Here is a 15473-nt window from a genome sequence, read left to right on the forward strand (position 1 = left end):
CTGCTAAACATTAAGCAGCAAGGGTCCAGGTAATCATGATGCAACATCAAACAGCAACAAGATCTATTAATAGAACAAAGGAAATTATGCAATACGGTTACTTGCAGGCAGTAATAAGATCATATGGTTTGCGACTTATACACAGTCTCTCATCCAGAGAAGAAATTTTTTCTTTAAAGATATGCTCTCCATAACATACTACACTTAAAAATATTTAACGGTTTTAATTACAATGCTAATTTTATATGAAGCAAGAGAGGTTGATAATTGCTTATAAAATTCACAATAATAAAAAGTCTGCAGGAATGATACCAATTTGCAAAAGTATTTCTGATAATTTAGACACGAAGTTAAACAAAAACTTGTGTTGAGCACCAATAATTACCAACTGGTAGATCCCTTGTAGAAAATTCGCAAAAGCACACTTGCAAAATTGCCTGAAGATCCTTGTCAACTGTTTGTTATTACTGCTGACAAAGTTATTACTTTTGGTCTTTTACTCTAGGAAGGTCACAAGCCAAAACTCCTGTTTTGTCAATTTGTAATTTTGTTTGAAAAACTACTCAAGTCTTTTTAGAAATTGCATTGTAAGAAAATAATTTTAGATATCAATAGCAATAGTGCAATAACCTACTTATTGTTCTATTGTGATTGCTAATTTGAACTAAACATTTTTTTTAGAATTGTTCTATAGCTGGCCATTCACTACCTTTGTTGAAAAGCTTACCTATAGTTTTAAAGATTGGAAAACTCATCTCACTTTACTTTGCGTAGCTCATACATGTATATAGCCACCCCTTTTTATTAATAAATGCTTTGAAAAAGTCTCACAGCATTGATAAACTTTCTGCTCTGTTTAAGAGTTTTCTGAGCCAACATGTTTATGACTGTTAAAACTTTGCCTGTCATACATTGAACATGTCTTGTTCTGCTTATGATTATGTAATATTGAAGAAGGATCAATTAAACTTAGGGAACAAAGAGACTTATTCAATACTGCAATCAGTAAAGTTCAGCGCTGCTCATGCACAATGACAAGATTATAACATTTTCTGCTTGTACACTAAATCAAAGACAAATAAGATCCTAAACTCTTACAAAGTTTGTGCTCAATAGCATAGACGCTTTACAAATATTAAATGAACTTAGCATTTTATGTCTACGCAGTTCTATAATATTCTATTCTGTGCGCGGCTTTATGGTTAGCTAAAAACCAAGCAGATTCAGTGAGTGAGACATGTTGTTAATGAAATGGTAGCTTGTAAATCTCACAGACACTGCAAATAATTTGTCGAAAATCTACCTAGGCACAAGATTTTAAACTTTATTTGCAACATCAGATAGTCATGCTCACTTTTATTTTATATCACATGGTTTCCACTATGCCCATTTTTTTAAAGACATGCGTACATATTTGCCAATCTAAACAGCTTTCACAATCCATCAACTTACTGCACAGTTGCCAAAGAGTTATGCCATGTGTTTTGAATCGAAAAAGTAAAGTGAACAACAGTTAACGGTAAAGACGAATCACCTTTTCAAAATATTTCATATTATTGGATGTTGCTCACATAGATGATTATTATCATAAACAATACTGACTTAGTTAAATATTGCCGAAGGTTTCACGTTGAAATGTTATACTTAAAAATTTATTAAATACTTAAAGAATTTGATAGTTACTGTCCATTTTTATTTTTAAAAACTTCAATATGAATTAAAAGCCAAACAGGCATAGCAAGGGAAATGTGTTTGACAGGTTGTATTTTGTTTCACAGATTCTGAAGATAAATAATTCTGGCAAATACCTACTTAGCGGACAGCAAATCACCTTTAGTTGCAATATTGTCTTTTAGCTGTACACAAATTATATTATATTTGTATTGCATTAGTGTTGTTGTCTTGTGTATGTGTGCCAATTACGGGCTCAATAGTTTCTATCATGCAAATATTTGAAAAAAAATAAATATTTTTTAATACACCTAATAATTTTTGTACAAGAATTGGTAAAAATCCCAAACTAATAGGTTAAATGACATACACACCCATGATAATAATTCCAAAACCGAAATGAGGATATATTATCGCAATGCTATTTCTATTATTTGGTTAAACTAATGTTTGCAAAATTAATCGTTGAAACAACAAACACATCTCCAATTTCTCAATGTTTCATGAATTTTTTATGGATGAAAGTATACTTAATTTATTCATTAATATTCTAAAAGTAATGGTTGTATTTTAATTAACGGTTTTGTTAATATTCGTAGTTATTGAAACAGAATTGAAAAATTTTATGACTATATGTACAGTTATGATATTTGCTTTATGTTTTTAAACCAATGGCCATACAAGCAAATGTTCATGCACTGATATTTTTACCATCAATTTGGGAACATCTTATTACAAATGTTTTGAGATTGGTGGCGATTAATTGTGCTCTTATAATCATTGTGTAATGTTCCAAACTAATGGTTGTAATATAATAAGTATTTTTTGTGGTATTCATATTTCCAAATTAGAGATATTTTATTCTTTGTCATCAAATGTAACAACAAACTAAAGGAAACTTTTTGTAACATCCTTGATATGAATTAATACTAGGTATGCACCAGTAAATTTTGACAATTATTTCAAACCAATGGTTAAAAGATCATGCAAACTCGTGGTTATATTTGAAGCCTCAAATTAGCAACAACATAGCACAATGGCGTTGAGATGCTATATCACTCAAACTGCTTTTGTAATAATTGCTCAATATCTCGAGCAAATAGTTAAAAAATCATACAAGCTTTGTGGAGATAACGAAGCGAGCATTAGGGACATTTTATTACAGATACTTTGAGCTGTTGTATGACTGTGAGCGGAGTTGCATATTGGCAAACTTCCCAGAATAGTTACATAATTATAAACACTGGTGATGGTATTTTAGCATCTATTTGGGGACATATTGTCACAATAGCTATGAGATGCTTGATCACTGTGTGTAGATTGGTAATAATTGATCAATGTTTCAAACTAATGGAAGCAAAATCATTCACAGTTGCAATATTAGTTTTAGCACAAAATTGGTGAAGTTTTCCCACACATTCGCTTTAAGATGGTTGGCGAATAAGTGTGCACTTACAATTATAGATCAATTTTTTCAAGCTAATGGTTCAAATATAACTAAAACTTCCTGTGATATTTGTGCCATTAAATTAGAGAGATTTTTCCACAGCCCAGATGCTTTGAAATGATTAGTGACTGTACGTGAACTTACAAAAAATTGTAAAGTCATATGCATATGTGATAATAGTTCTGTGATCAAATTGAGACATCTTGGCATGATGAATTTACATGGCTTAAAACTGCACATTATTTTATCATAATTGGTTAATGCGACCATACAAATGTTTAAAATAGCGTAAACATGTCTGAGATATTTGGCTCTCCAATAACGGCCATCTTACAGCAACGGTTTTTAGATTGTTCATGACTGTGATTTCACACATAATAATTGTTCTATGTCCCCAAATATATAGTTAAAATATCATACACACCTGTGAGAATAATTTTACCATCAAATTGGGGGCATATTGTTGCAATGGTGTTGACATTGTCTATGACTGACTGTGTTCCTCTGTTCTAATTGGTCAATGTGCTCAGAAAACTGCTTAAAAAGCATATTCATTGGAGTTGCTAGTTTGGCATTAAATTTGGAACATCGAGCAGCAATGGTATTAGGAGTGATGATGACTGTGATTTCAAATAAAATAATCAGTCAATGTCCCCAAATTAATGGTTAAAATATCGTACACACCTGTGAGAATAATTTTACCATCAAACTGGGGACATATGGTTGCAATGGTGTTGACATATTCTATGACTGACTGTGTTATTTTGTTGTAATTGGTCAATGTGCTCAGGAAACTGTTTAAGAAGCATATTTATTGGGATTGATATTTTAGCATTAAATTTGGAACATCGAGCAGCAATGGTATTAGCAATGATGATGACTGTGATTTCAAATAAAATAATCAGTCAATGTCCTCAAATCAATGGTTAAATTATCATACACACCTGTGAGAATAATTTTACCATCAAATTGGGGACATATCATTACAATGGTGTTGACATATTCTATGACTGACTGTTTTCTTTTGTTATAATTGGTCAATGTGCTCAGGAAACTGCTTAAGAAGTATATTTGTTGGGATTGATATTTTGGCATTAAATTTGGAACATCTAGCAGCAATGGTATTAGGAATGGTGATGACTGTGATTTCAAATAAAATAATCAGTCAATGTCTCCAAATTAATGGTTAAAATATCGTACACACCTGTGAGAATAATTTTACCATCAAATTGGGGACATATGGTTGCAATGGTGTTGACATATTCTATGACTGACTGTGTTATTTTGTTGTAATTGGTCAATGTGCTCAGGAAACTGTTTAAGAAGCATATTTATTGGGATTGATATTTTAACATTAAATTTGGAACATCGAGCAGCAATGGTATTAGAAATGATGATGACTGTGATTTCAAATAAAATAATCAGTCAATGTCCCCAAATTAATGGTTAAAATATCACACACACACACCTGTGAGAATAATTTTACCATCAAATTGGGGACATATTGTTGCAATGGTGTTGACATTGTCTATGACTGACTGTGTTCTTCTGTTTTAATTGGTCAATGTGCTCAGAAAACTTCTTAAAAAGCACATTCATTGGAGTTGATATTTTGGGATTAAATTTGGAACATCGAGCAGCAATGGTATCAGGAATGATGATGACTGATTTCAAATAAAATAATCAGTCAATGTCCCCAAATTATTGGTTAAAATATCACACACACACACACACCTGTGAGAATAATTTTACCATCAAATTGGGGACATATTGTTGCAATGGTGTTGACATTGTCTATGACTGACTGTGTTCTTCTGTTTTAATTGGTCAATGTGCTCAGAAAACTTCTTAAAAAGCACATTCATTGGAGTTGATATTTTGGGATTAAATTTGGAACATCGAGCAGCAATGGTATTAGGAATGATGATGACTGTGATTTCAAATAAAATAATCAGTCAATGTCCCCAAATTAATGGTTAAAATATCATACACACCTGTGAGAATAATTTTACCATCAAATTGGGGACATATCATTACAATGGTGTTGACATATTCTGTGACTGACTGTTTTCTTTTGTTATAATTGGTCAATGTGCTCAAGAAACTGCTTAAGAAGTATATTTATTGGGATTGATATTTTAGCATTAAATTTGGAAAATTGAGCAGCAATGGTATTAGCAATGATGATGACTGTGATTTCAAATAAAATAATCAGTCAATGTCCCCAAATTAATGGTTAAATTATCACACACACACCTGTGAGAATAATTTTACCATCAAATTGGGGACATATGGTTGCAATGGTGTTGACATATTCTATGACTGACTGTGTTATTTTGTTATAATTGATCAATGTGCTAAGGAAATTGCTTAAGAAGCATAATTATTGGGATTGATATTTTGGCATTAAATTTGGAACATCTTGCAGCAATGGTATTAGTAATGATGATGACTGTGATTTCAAATAAAATAATCAGTCAATGTCCCCAAATTAATGGTTAAAATATCATACACACCTGTGAGAATAATTTTACCATCAAATTGGGGACATATCATTACAATGGTGTTGACATATTCTATGACTGACTGTTTTCTTTTGTTATAATTGGTCAATGTGCTCAGGAAACTGCTTAAGAAGCATATTCATCGAGGTTGATATTTTGGCATTAAATTTGGAACATCTTGCAGCAATGGAATTAGGAATAATCATGACTGTGATCTCAAATAAGATAATCAGTCAATGTCCCCAAATCAATGGTTAAAATATCATGCACATCTGTGAGAATAATTTTACCATCAAATTGGGGACATATTGTTGCAATGGAGTTGACATATTCCATGACTGACTGAGTTATTTTGTTATAATTGTTCAACGTGCTCGGGAAACTGCTTAAGAAGCATATTCATCGAGGTTGATATTTTGGCATTAAATTTGAAACATCGAGCAGCATTGGTATTAGGAATTATGTTGACTGTGATATCAAATAAAATAATCAGTAAGTGTCCCCAAATCAATGGTAAAAATATCATACACACCTGCGATAATTTTTCTACAACCAATATTGGGATATCTTTTCATGATAAAATTTCTACTAATTTGTTAAACTAATGGTTACAAACTTGCTGATTAAAATACTAAACATTCCCTTGTGATGGTGAAAAGTACCGACTCCCCATTAGACTAGAATTGAGCGAATTTATGATATCGTGTGCACTTGTAATAGTTTGTCAATTGTACCTAAATAACTAATATACCTGTATACTAATACATACACACTTTTCTTTTATGTTTACATCATACATTAGAAAAATTGTATGACAACATACTTGAGACTATTTTTGATGGTTTGCAGTTACAATAACTGGCCAATTACTTCAAAAAACATTGACTCTAGTATCATACATAATTTGGATGACGTACACGCCTTCAAATGGAACAAAATTTATTTCAATAGTACCGAGATAGCTCAAATCAGTGTGTGCAGTGATAGTATTTATTTCACACTCCGAAGCTAATGGTTAAAATATTTTGCATACTTTTGGTCATATCTGCACTAAAAATTGAGTCAATCTTGTTATTAAATATTTGAATAGATTACAATTAAATGTATGGTTTTTGCAAAGATGGGCAACTCAATATATTTTTAAGAAATTGTAATAGAAGGCAAATTTTTGGTACAGATAGCATGTTTTATTAAACATAATTATATTTTTATAAGGTAAAAGTTATTGGGCTTACATTAGGTATATTGGAGATACCAATGCTTCATTTCCAAAGCTTGATTCTAATATGTCTCCGCCTATGCTTGGCTTTTCATGCATGGCTTACAAACAAAGGAATTGCACAAAAGTTTAGATTAAAAGTGGTAATCATCAAGTGCAACCAAACAAAAAAGTATGACTAAAATTAACTGTATCCAAATTTATTTGGCTTCCTGATTTAAAAAAAATTACTCACATTTGCTTGCCTGGTTATTTTTACTTTTGTTTAAAAAAGTTAACTCGTGATCGCGCGATGTAAATTTTCTGATTGCTGCTTTTGGTAGTGATAAAATGAGATGTAGCAACATACTTTATCGATTATAGTAATTAAATTTGTTGCCTATTCAGGGCTTAGGAGTTCTATGAAAACTATGTTGAAATGTTTACCTTGAACATACTCGCGTTAAATGTTAAAAAGTCTTAAATCTAAATAGACATCAGCCTGCAACCCAGGCCTGGCTGTTTGCAATTCAAAACCTTAACTTGAACAGATCACCGTAAATTCTGTGAAGCAATTGATTACACGGAATTTATTACTAAACATAAAAGTCTAAGGTCGATTCACCCTTTGCGCACCATACATGTGTAGAATTAGTACTTTTAATAGGTTTAATAAAGAACTATTAAACTTCTAAGTTGACATTTGGGGAAAAATTAAGTGATGGATAACTTTTACAAGCACATTTACGAAAGTGTGGGAAAAGTATCACATACCGACAACTCCAAAATGGTTGAAAAGAACAAAAAAAAGCCAGAGTTATCTTCTCTACGCAAAAGTCCCCGTTTATTAGATAAAAAATTCATACACGTGTGTGATGTGATGTCCCCAAAGTTAGTGTTAAATTCTCATGAGCTATAACTGAAAAACGGATAAGATGACAGCTCCAAAAATCAGTGCATTTGTAAACCCAACAAAAAATGTTTTAATATGTTATTTTTTAAAGCTCTTAATGATAGATGAAAATTGTCCTCAAAGTGATGGTAAAAATATCGCGTCCCCAATTGCATGCGTTTACAAGACTGGGTGTGTGTGTGTGTGTGCGTGTGTGTGTGTGTGTGTGTGTGTGTGTGTGCGTGCGTGCGTGCGTGCGTGCGTGCGTGTGTGTGTGTGTGTGTGTGTGTAGCCTATTGTGAGAGAATTTTGTTTCATGTATATGAGCAATCTTTATTGTGGTAATCAATAGTCATGTTTTACAGCATGTTTTCCACAAGGTACCACAGCAAGTAAACTAACTAAAAAGCAGTATACAAAAAAAACTCTAATGTTTAACTAAAAACTAAAGAATAGTCTAGCTAATATAGTAACGTTGAAACTGAAAGCATAAAATATGTAAAAAGCAAGCTTGAGGATTGATATGAGTGTTTAAACAAAAAGTTGACAAATAAAAGCTCTGTGAAAATAGTTACGCATGTCTATGACAACAAATTTTTAGTTATGTAAACAAAGTATAATATAAAAATGTTAAAATAGGTAAGGCTAGATGGTGAATGGTTATTGATTAGACCGTTAGAGGATAGTAGGTGTAGTTTGAGTTTTGTAATAGCTTGTGGCACTCAGCTTTCCTACAATATCACTATCTCCTATGCTTTCACTGCAATGTTTATCTTGTAGCTCAAAATCTATAGATTCAATAACCAAAACGCTGTAAGCTTTGTAAAAGGCTATTTGTTGGCGCATTTATTTTTGGTAGTAATTACTCAAAATAAATGTGTTGACCAATGTTTTCATTGTCAACCAATACATGGAATAATTAATTATACAAAGTAATTGTGGCTATGTATTACTAACATACAGCGAGAGTATTTATTAAAAAAAGTCATCCTCTCCTTACTAGCTATTACAGTCAACCACCATCACTTATTACAGTCAACCACTATCACTTATTACAGTCAACCACCATCACTTATTACAGTCAACCACCATCACTTATTACAGTCAACCACCATCACTTATTACAGTCAACCGCCATCACTTACTACAGTCAACCACCATCACTTATTACAGTCAACCACCATCACTTATTACAGTCAACCACCATCACTTATTACAGTCAACCACCATCATTTATTACAGTCAACCACCATCACTTATTACAGTCAACCACCATCACTTATTACAGTCAACCACCATCACTTATTACAGTCAACTACCATCACTTATTACAGTCAACTACCATCACTTATTACAGTCAACCACCAGTCAGCTATGATTATTCATGTAGGGTTTTCCAGTGATGGCTATATTTTTATTATTATTTATTTTATTTATTATTTTATTTATTAATAATTTTATGTATTATATGATTTGGAGGTGACGAATTAGTTTAATCATTCCCAATGGTTAATTTACAAACTGCCGAAATCTTAAGCACTTGAACTTTTAATGTGCCTGAAGATATAAAACTATTAGAAGTTCAGCTTTTGTGATAACAAAATAATATAAAAGATATATAAAACGCTATAAGTTTGGATGTTGTAAGCAAAAAAATGATTGAGATACTTTTAATATTTATGGTTAGTTATTATTTTGACAGGGCATAAAGTTAGCCTCAACATGTGACATACTTTAGCTGAGAAACCGTAGGAGTTTACCCGCTATGCTGTTTGTTTAGATGGTTAAATCAGAGAGGAATGGCATCTCATTTGCTCCTAGCTGTGCATCGCCATCTTTCTCTCATCTCCTGTGCATCTAATTCTTCTAAGAATTGTTTAGTCTTTTGGCAGTTTTGTTGAGTATGCCAATAAATGATGATATTAGCTCAATAGAGTTGAATAATAATCACAGATTAACAGACTATTTCAGGCCAAACTGTTTCAGGCCAAGTGATTGGACAACTGAAAGCATTTGATTGTCCAATCACTATTTAGTAACTCACAAATTAAAATCACTCGTGTTTGCTATATCTACATTGTACGTGTAAACCGTTTTCATAGTTCTAACTGTGAAACTGCCAGCAATCTCTTCTAACTCCAACTAGATTGCTGCTTGTCTGAGAGTAGATTATTCTGCATCGTGACGTGTAATCTCATTAGTCATGTAGGTTGTTTGCATGTGACTGCAATTATGTGCTTTCATGGCTTTCAACATTATTTTTCGGCATAAACAGTGTAATGGTATTTTTATAGCTATCTAAGCCATGCTACCGCTTTGACTTCAGTTGTGTTTGAGCTCTCCGACTGTGAACAATACATAATAAATACTTCAGTATTTAATGCACAACTCAACAAGTCTGCACAATCTGACACATTGCTGATTTGGCAGACAGAGAGAGAACAATTTAAGGTTGAGCGCCCCTCTTGTCCGCTATCAGTGGCATTCTTGCAAACAAACTCTAAAGTCTTCTAGGCCACCAGGTTATGGCTGTGAAATCAGTTATTCACCAATTTCATAGGTTTAAAAAATCGGTGAAATCTGTGAATATTTACCGAGTCTCTACACGACAAATGTTGACAATGAATAACTACATGCGAATGATAAAAAATTCACAGTGTAGTATTTCTAATGAATAGCCAGTGTAGCAGCAAGTGAGTTTATTTAACTCTTGATTCTGTATATAAGAATTCACAGTGGAGTATTTCTAATGAATAGCCAGTGTAGCAGCAAGTGAGTTTATTTAACTCTTGATTCTGTATATAAGAGTTACAATAAACTTCCATTAAATATGTTTAAACCAACATCAAAGTGGCACCACATGGAAAAGCCTTTTTATCTTTTTGTAATTAAATTATGCATTAAAAACATTAGAAGTGGCTGCACACAAATAAATATGCTTTTTAATTATGAAGTTTAAAGTCTATTTTAAATTCTGCTGAATGTAGATAAAAATACCTCGTCATATATTTTCCTGTTTCTTGAAGAACTCACAATCCAGTGATTGTAATGATAGGTATATAGCCTATTTTTGCCAGTCAATGCCATTCAAGGCCAGTTAAACAATGAAATATTAATAAAAAATAGTGAAGTAAAATTATGACTATTGGTAAAAAAGCTCTTTTTGTATAACACCGATCTATAATGCAGTTTGTTTGTTTGTCTGTTCGTCTGTTTATCTGTTTATCTGTTTGTCTGTTTGTCTGTTTGTCTGTTTGTCTGTTTGTCTGTTTGTCTGTTTGTCTGTTTGTCTGTTTGTCTGTTTGTCTGTTTGTCTGTTTGTTTGTTTGTTTCATCAATAGAAAAATAGAACAAAAAATTGATGTAATAAACACATCACACAGTTGTCCAGATAAGAGTGTACAGTTAATTTTTAATAATGAACGATAAATATAACAACCCAGAGAGGTGATGAGGCCTTTATGCAACAGCGAACCAGTCAAGGCAAGGCCCAGTTAGACAATTGCAGAAAAAAGTTGACTCTCACTCAGTTTAGTAAAGTGTTAAAAGGATTATTCTGGAAAATTTCAAATGTAGGCAGCCTAGTAATACGATTACTCACATACTTGAGATTATATATACATATACATATACATATACATATACATATACATATACATATACATATACATATACATATACATATACATATACATATACATATACATATACATATACATATACATATACATATACATATACATATACATATACATATACATATACATATACATATACATATACATATACATATACATATACATATACATATACATATACATATACATATACATATACATATACATATACATATACATATACATATACATATACATATACATATACATATACATATACATATACATATACATATACATATACATATACATATACATATACATATACATATACATATACATATACATATACATATACATATACATATACATATACATATACATATACATATACATATACATATACATATACATATACATATACATATACATATACATATACATATACATATACATATACATATACATATACATATACATATACATATACATATACATATACATATACATATACATATACATATACATATACATATACATATACATATACATATACATATACATATACATATACATATACATATACATATACATATACATATACATATACATATACATATACATATACATATACATATACATATACATATACATATACATATACATATACATATACATATACATATACATATACATATACATATACATATACATATACATATACATATACATATACATATACATATACATATACATATACATATACATATACATATACATATACATATACATATACATATACATATACATATACATATACATATACATATACATATACATATACATATACATATACATATACATATACATATACATATACATATACATATACATATACATATACATATACATATACATATACATATACATATACATATACATATACATATACATATACATATACATATACATATACATATACATATACATATACATATACATATACATATACATATACATATACATATACATATACATATACATATACATATACATATACATATACATATACATATACATATACATATACATATACATATACATATACATATACATATACATATACATATACATATACATATACATATACATATACATATACATACACATACACATACACATACACATACACATATACATATACATATACATATACATATACATATACATATACATATACATATACATATACATATACATATACATATACATATACATATACATATACATATACATATACATATACATATACATATACATATACATATACATATACATATACATATACATATACATATACATATACATATACATATACATATACATATACATATACATATACATATACATATACATATACATATACATATACATATACATATACATATACATATACATATACATATACATATACATATACATATACATATACATATACATATACATATACATATACATATACATATACATATACATATACATATACATATACATATACATATACATATACATATACATATACATATACATATACATATACATATACATATACATATACATATACATATACATATATTATATATTACTCACATACTTGAGATATTAAACCTACCAAATGAAATCCGATTAAAATCCTTATCTAATCTATCACGGATACTTTTGATGGCTGCTCAGGCTGAAGCACAGCGCACTTGTTTCTTTTTAAAGTTCTCATAATATCCCACTATACGTACGTTTGTGTCATATGGAATTGTCTTATCACGGACTCTAGCAGATTGGCAATGCTTTTTTAAATCCTTTCAACAAGCTTGATCTAGCTGAAAGATCATTACAGCTTATTCTAATGCTTATCCTAATGCTTATCCTAATGCTTATCCTAATGCTTGCGCTATATTGGATATTTAAACATAGGACCCCTATTTAAGCTTCTACAGCCAGATGGTATTTCGATCTTGTACTGAGACAGTCTTGCGGCGCGCAAGATCTGAATGGGACGCTGTGTTTAGTTGAGAACGGTTTTTACGGTTCGGAAGCCAGTTAGAAGTTTTGAGTTGGTTAAGTTTTATAAGTTTTAAAGACTAATTAATTTTGAGTAATGACCGCAGCATCAATGGTGAGTATACAGTATGTATAGTTGCTTGTACCGAGTATAGATGTATAGTTGCTTGTACCGAGTATAGATGTATAGTTGCTTGTACCGAGTATAGATGTATAGTTGCTTGTACCGAGTATAGATGTATAGTTGCTTGTACCGAGTATAGATGTATAGTTGCTTGTACCGAGTATAGATGTATAGTTGCTTGTACCGAGTATAGATGTATAGTTGCTTGTACCGAGTATAGATGTATAGTTGCTTGTACCGAGTATAGATGTATAGTTGCTTGTACCGAGTATAGATGTATAGTTGCTTGTACCGAGTATAGATGTATAGTTGCTTGTACCGAGTATAGATGTATAGTTGCTTGTACCGAGTATAGTTACTCATGGTATACACTCCTTACAATGTATACCACAAATGATACATTTCCTTACGGATACATACAAACAGGAAGTATACATACTATTTATGCTACGAAGGATATATCCTTTGCAATTCAACTTAATTGCATAGCTTCTTAACGAAGCTTGGAATTTCCGAGACGATGTCCTACTTTCTATTTTGAAAAACTTGTTATACCGTCATTTTTAGAAAAATAGAGCATATTGAGCTTTCAGCTTACGGGTTTTCGTGACCAAATTTGTCTGGAGTACATTTCTACCCAGAACTGTTAGTGACTAATTGCCCGGTTACTGATGTTTGGTATAATTTTTAGCAAGGGATGATTGTTATTTTTTAGGTGGAGCCATTCAGCGATCTCCTAAAATGGCCTCCATTTGGACCAATTGGTCCACCAAGAGCCGTTGAGGGTATGTTTCAAAAGTGTTTGGAAGCTGGTAGCTTTGCGTTGTGATTGCATTTGCATTGATTAATTATGATGCTCCAGTAAATATAAGCTTTGGTTGCAGCATCAAAGATGCCATCACTGATGCCGCGTGGCAATGCTTGGTCCAATCCACAGTGTCCGTACATTCATAGTGTTCCACTTTCCAATGGTACGTATATTTACTTTAATATTTTTTTCTACAACACCACTACTTCTTAAAGGCAACAGTATTTTAACATGTTTTGATTTAATCACAACTGTATTTCACTAGCTGTGTCAACGAAAGCAAATTATATATGTTAAAACAGAAAATAAATTAAATGATAATATGAAAAATAAAGTATTTAAAAAAATTATTACAGTGAGATATTATAAAGATACGATTTATTTGCTTTTTTTCAAGCATGCTTGGGTTTAAAATCTCATTTGTCTGTTCCATTTGCCAAACATTTTGATTTTGATATTGATTTATTTTCAATAACAATAGGAATTAAACAAAAGAAAAAAGTTAAAGCCCATAATACGCATTAGCATAGCTAGTCGTGGCGTCGGGTTTGTGGTCATCCCGTAATCAAGATCAATTTGTATGCGCAATTAGGTTTTATTTACATTTTATATCTAACAAGTAAGGTTTATATATGTTATACATGTATATATCAAAACAAACCAGGTTTATAGTTGGTATATTATACATATAAAAACATGCAAGCCTTGGTAGTTTTTTAGAGTTGAAACTTTTCACAGAAACTTTTAACAGACCTTTTCCTCGTTCATAGAAACTGCTTTGTTAAAATGAGGAGTTGTGCTCCCCAAATATTTACCTCTAATTTATATAGATTTTTGGGCGAAGTTTTGATTGTAGCTAGTTATTGTTATTAGCCATTTTTTGCCTGCTGTTATAGCAGTTGATAATACATGCATTGCCTCACTTATAAACTGTCATAAACTTATTCCATATTTTGTTGTTTTCATCTCGTGTAGGAGTTTCAACACCTGTGCTGCCAGGAACTTTTGCATCATTAGCTCGAAGCTGGAATGCGATGAACCTGAGTCATGTTCAGCAGTCGGTAAATGCTAGTCATGTTCAGCAGTCGGTAAATGCTTGGCATCTACAACAGGCGCGACACCATCTCAACCAATCAGCGTCTAGCTCGAGTTGT

Source organism: Watersipora subatra, chromosome 7 (assembly GCF_963576615.1).
Source record: "Watersipora subatra chromosome 7, tzWatSuba1.1, whole genome shotgun sequence".
Taxonomy (NCBI): Eukaryota; Metazoa; Bryozoa; class Gymnolaemata; order Cheilostomatida; family Watersiporidae; genus Watersipora; species Watersipora subatra.